We start from the raw sequence: 6,000 nt of genomic DNA, 5'->3' as shown, positions 1-6,000 counted from the left end.
ATTTAAATCTTCCATGTAACAGTAAAGGGACAAAGATGCATTCATGTCAGACTGGCAGAGCAGCTGCCTGCCCAGGAGTTAGTTGACACAGGGCTCCCCTGCACCTAAGGTCGAGGTCAGCTCAAGCACTGCATCATGGTGACCCTTGAGGTTAGAGGAATGCCAAGGGGAAGGGGTTCCAGTACCTGGGAGTCCTTCTGGAATGTGTGGCCACCTAAGAGGAGCATTGCTAGTCTCTGGAGAATATCTCACACTTCTTCAATCTCTCAAACCCTGGGGGACTACTAAGACACAAAATTAAGTAGTTTGAAGAGTCCAGAATGAGAGGGCATTGGGAAATGAGAGGAGCTTTTCATCCATTTCTAAGCTTTAAAAGATAAGAATATTGCCATAAATGCACCCCTCCCATATGTTCAAAAGTTCCACCATTAAAGTACCTTAAGAAACTGAATCTGCAAAATCTTGTGGAATGGTCTATTTTGGGTCTGTTTCACAACCTTCCTTGTCTACAGGACTACTTGTCATGCACTAATACAGCTTGAGGAAGTCTTTCCCCAATCCATGCATCATGGGTTGAAATTAAATCCCACTGTGAGATATTAGGGTGGAAACCTAATCTGAATTTAGGGCTTAGATATGAGGCCTTTTGAAGAAGATGGGGTGGGGTAATCAGAGTGAGGCCCCATGATTGAGTAATGGTGGCTTTATAAAGAGAGATACCATAAAGGACAAATCCATGCTGTTCCCTTGACAGGTGAGGTCCTTTGCTAGCCTGGGATTCTAACAGGGTCTTAGTAACTTTTCTGTTGCTGTAATAAAAAAGGACCAAGGCTGCTTATAGAAGAGGAAAGGGTTTATTTGGGCTTACAGCTCCACAGGGACTAAAGTTCATCTCCATCGTGGTGGAGAAGTATGGCAATAGGCAGGCATGGCTGCCGGAATGGTAAACTGATAAAGCTCATATCTTCAACAGTACAAAGGAAGCAGAGAGAGTGAACAGGAAAGCCCACCCCAAGTGACACACTTCCTCCAGCAAGACCACACCTCCTAAACCTACCCAAACAGGGCCACCAACTATGGACCAAGTATTCTAATATCTGAGCTTATGGAGGAAATTTGTCATTCAAACCATCACAATCAGAAGGCTATCACCACAAATGGTCCCTCAACCATCAAAAGTACTAGTCAAAATAAAATTTTTTCTCTATGGAGTATATATGTTGTTTGAATGAAAATAGTCCCCATAGGTCCATAGGGATTGACACTATTAGAATGTGTGGCCTTGTTGGAGGAAGTAGGTTACGGGGGTAGGCTTTGAGGCCTCAGATGCCCACGCCATGCCCAGTGTGACAATCTCCTCTAAATCCAGATGTAGAACTCTCAGCTACCTCTCCAGCACTATGTCTGCCTGCATGCCACCAGGCTTCCCATCATGATGACAGTGAACTAAACTTAACTGTAAGTCAGCTTCAGTGAAATGTTTTCCTTTATAAGAGCTGCCATGGCATGATGTCTTTTTACAGCAATAGAAACTCTAACTAAGGCAGTAGCCATCCTCTAGTATTTGGTTATAACAGCAGAAAAGAGACTTATACAGAATTTTGGACAAAAGTTACTACCACTGTAAACAAAAAGGAATCAGATTCCCAAGAGCCTCTGCATTTTGCCTAAAAAGATGAAAAACAAGCTCTAGGTAAACCCAGAGGACACACAAATAAGAGAATTTATTAGACAAGAAGTCTATGGGTTCAAGGCCATCCTGGACCATATAGGAAGTCCCAAGCCAGCCTGAGCCACATACTGAGTCCCAAGTCAGCTGGGCTACATAATAAGACCCTGTCTTAAAAATAAAGAGAATTAGTTCAAAACCAGAAGGAAAAAGAAAATGTCCAACTTGGCTCCAACACTCAAATATAGACTTCTCCAGGAAAAGAAGCTGATGTCCTACCCTCAAACCTACAAAGAGCTGTGTTAGCAGCCTCACTGAGCAGTGTGAAAAGAGAAAGGAAAAACAGTAACCAATAAGAAAAGAAAGATCCATCTGGGCGTTGGTGGCGCACACCTTTAGTCCCAGCACTCGGGAGGCAGAGGCAGGAGGATCTCTGTGAGTTTGAGGCCAGCTGGTCTACAAGAGCTAGTTCCAGGATAGTCTCCAAAGACACAGAGAAACCCTGCCTCAAAAAACAAAAAACAAAAAACAAAAAACAAAAAAAAAACAAAAAAAAACAAAAAAAAGAAAAAGAAAGAAAGAAAGAAAGAAAGAAAGAAAGAAAGAAAGAAAGAAAGAAAGAAAGAAAGAAAGAAAAGAAAAGAAAGATCCAGCTGGGTGTTGGTGGCAAACGCATTTAATCCCAGCACTCGGGAGGCAGAAGCAGGCGGATCTCTGTGAGTTCGAGGCCAGCCTGGTCTACAGAGCAAGTGTCAGGATAGGCTCCAAAGCTACACAGAGAAACCCTGTCTTGAAAAAACAAAACAAAAACAAAAAAACAAAAACAAAAACAAAAAAAAGAAAAAGATCTCTATCTTGGGGTTTCTATTGTGATGAAACACCATGACCAACAGCAACATGGGCAGGAAAGGGTTTATTTGGCTTATGCATCCTTAACGTTCACTGATGGAAGCCAAGGCAGGAACCCAAACTGAGAAGGAACCTGGAGACAGCAACTGATGCAGAGGTCATTGAAGGGTGCTACTTAGTGGCTGGCTCCTCGTGGCTTGCTCAACCTGCTTTCTTGTAGAACTTAAGATCCCCAGCTTGCTCAGGGGTACCCACACCCACATGGGATGGGCCCTCTCCCATCAGTCACAAATTGGGAAATACCCTACAGGCCTATCTGCCAATGGCCTGATCTTCGGGAAGCATTTTCTCAATTGAGGTTCTGTCCTCTCACATGACTATAGCTTGTTTCAAGTTGACATAAAACTAGCTAGTCACTCAAAGCAATCAGGCAGATGGTGTAACAGGGCCCCAGACATTAGCACAACTAACTCCATGATTACCATTCATACCATAAAACTCAGCATGTAGACAGTATCACCTGCCATAGCAAAAACAAAGACCTAACCCATCAAAGTCCATACTTCTGGGGATGTCTCTAAATGTACAAACTTTGCTTTTTGGCTACTGTGGTTCTGCTTCTGGCTAACTGTTCTTGTTAACTGAAATATATCAACTCCAGAAATGTTTTTGGTGGTTAAAATCTCACCCTGAGAAAGATTCGTTGCTACACTGGAATCCTGTGCAGTCTCTGCTAGTTAATTTTTTCTATTGGTTTAAACCCATGTCTGAGCAGTCTTCTCTAGTGGAAATCCCACAATAGAAATACATGAAATTTAGAACAAATCTGACCTGGGATTTTGCCCTGGTTCTGCCTCAGAGCAGCCTCATGGTCTGTGTCAAACCTCACAACTGTCTGACCCTCTGATTCCCTCTCTGAAAACAGAGCTAATGCTAGCTGCCTGACTTATAAGAATCCTGCAAAGGTATGTCAGCATCCCCAGCATATGCTAGCCACATTATAGAGAAGGAAGTGACTGGCAATTGTGACTGCTTCTATAATGATCTTTAAATTTGCTACTGATTTTCAGGGTTTATTTACTTGTTTGGCAGACTCTGGACTTGAACCATGGTTACAATGGGAAAAGATCAGACCCAGGTGGTGGCCTGCAGAACTTAAATTCTAGGAAGAAAAATTGGTGTAAACAGCAAGTAATAGATTGTGTGAGTGTGTGTGTGTGTGTGAGAGAGAGAGAGAGAGAGAGAGAGAGAGAGAGAGAGAGAGAGAGAGAGAGAGAGAGAGACTCTGGGGATTAAATGTGTGGCCTGGAGCATGTCCCCGCTGACCCCTGATGCACATCATTTATTATGCAATCCTAATCATGAAAAGTGCTACCAGAGGAATTGTGGGGTGCTATGAAAATATTAATATTGGGACCAGGTACTTTTTCTTTTTTAGGAAGGGCAAGGGGTACCATCCACAAAAAGGCAGCATAGTGCAGTGCTTTTCAGACACCAGAGACCTTCTCCCAGCTCTCCATGCATTAACTGTCAGCTGTACTTAGTCTCCATCTGCTCCACTTTTCTCATCTGAAAAAGAAACTAACAGTGGTATATTTGTTTGCTGGCCAACATAAAGTGCTAGGGGCTGGGTGACTTAAATTATAGAAATTCATTTTCTTGACATTTTGGCATCTTGAAATCTGAGATCATCAAGGTGTGGTCATGTTGATTTTTGTCTAATCTGGCCTGAAGGTTGCCATCTTCCTGTGTGTTTACATGTGTTCCCTTTCCCATGAGCCCATGTCTAAGTCGTCTAGATTTGTAAGACCCCAAACAGATCAGGTTAGTAGTCTTCCCATTGACTCCATTTGACTCCTTTAAAGGTTCTGTCTCCAAACACAGACAGGCCCTCAATCACTGTGGCCCAAAGTAAAAAATTTCAACTTGACAACAGTGTCCAATTAATATGCACTGAATAGAAATTGTACTCTAAATTTCTGTATTTTCCCAAGCTAGCAATGTATGAGTTAGCTCTCTTTCATAAAGAAGACAGCAACAAAGAGTTGAAACTTCCAGACAGCCTCTAGATCAGTCAGGTGACCAGCCCACACTCGACAGTATGCTGTGTTGATAGACTAAGGATAGTACACCCATTTTTGACTGACAGTATTTTCAACTTAAGATTGACACTTAAACCCCTCGTAAGTCAATAGGCATCTGCACTGTCATATTCTGAGTTACTGAGGGTTACAATTGCAACATAAGAATAGAGGAGGGGCAAACTAAAGCACGCAACAAATGGCATGATCCAACACAGTGTGATTGCCAAGATGGAAAGATTTGATGTATGTGATTGCCATACAGTAGGTTTAATAAATACCTAGTGCTGGCAACTCATTTACACTAACCAACTGTTATCTGTGATGTGGCAGTGGCTGTAATGCAGAGATTTGGTATGCAACAAGTTTGGTACCAAATGGGCACAGACAAAACAACTAAATGAAAATCAAGACAGCAGAAAATGCTAGTGAGACTGAAAGTCATCTTCTGGAGCAGACATGGACTTACTTAGATCCTCAGCCTAGCAGGCTACAACCGCTCAGCTATGCCACTTTATACAAAAAGAGCCGGCAGAGACGCGACACAAGCCATTAAGCATGGTTATCTTCCAATAAAACTCTATTTGGACATTATGGGATTTTATTTCTTTGACCATCTAAGAAAGTAAAAATCATTCTTAGTTCATAGGCCATTTAAAAATGGGTCCTAGTTAATGAGCCTTTGCTGTAACAAGTTGATGCTGTCATAGATGAGAACTTTTCCCTCTGCCCATTTAGATTTAGTGCTTGGATCTATGAATTAAACTGATGAAAGAAATTTTAACAGGAGAGATAAATACACACACACACACACACACATTGAAGAAAGGGAAAGGAAGACAAAAAGAAGAGAATGGGTAATGATCATAAAGAAAATGAGAGGCTGTCCTTAGAATAGAAGAGACATAGGATGGCGTGTGACAATGCCTCTCTCTGAGAACTCTTGTCCCGGTACTGACTTCTTAGTAGCAGGGACAAGAGTCAATCTTCTCTCGTCTTGAAGCTCCTGGAGAGGTGTGTGGTGACAGGGTTCCTTTTGGAGCCTCTGCTTTTAAACAATGAGGGAAGTTCTGGCCTCTGTGGACTCTCAAACGCCTTCAGCTCAAATGGACCTTCATTGCGGTACTCTATTCTATCCTCCAGATCCCAAAACTCATCTGGAGCAAAGTACAGGCTCCAGAAATCTGTCTCTTGAGTTTGTGTGTGGCTTCCAGGGAGAGAACTTCACCATCAGGAACCATGGTACACTTGCGGTATTTAAACTATAACCCTTCCCAAGGACTCTCATACCACACCGCCCACACACAAGTCTGGAAGGCTCTTGCAGTTTAGGGAAAAAAATAAAAGTGTTGTGTTTTGAATCTATTCTGAACCCACCCCAGACCACAGTTTGGAACACTC

Source organism: Cricetulus griseus (assembly GCF_003668045.3).
Source record: "Cricetulus griseus strain 17A/GY chromosome 1 unlocalized genomic scaffold, alternate assembly CriGri-PICRH-1.0 chr1_0, whole genome shotgun sequence".
NCBI lineage: Eukaryota > Metazoa > Chordata > Mammalia > Rodentia > Cricetidae > Cricetulus > Cricetulus griseus.
Note: the sequence above shows the minus strand (reverse complement) of the source record.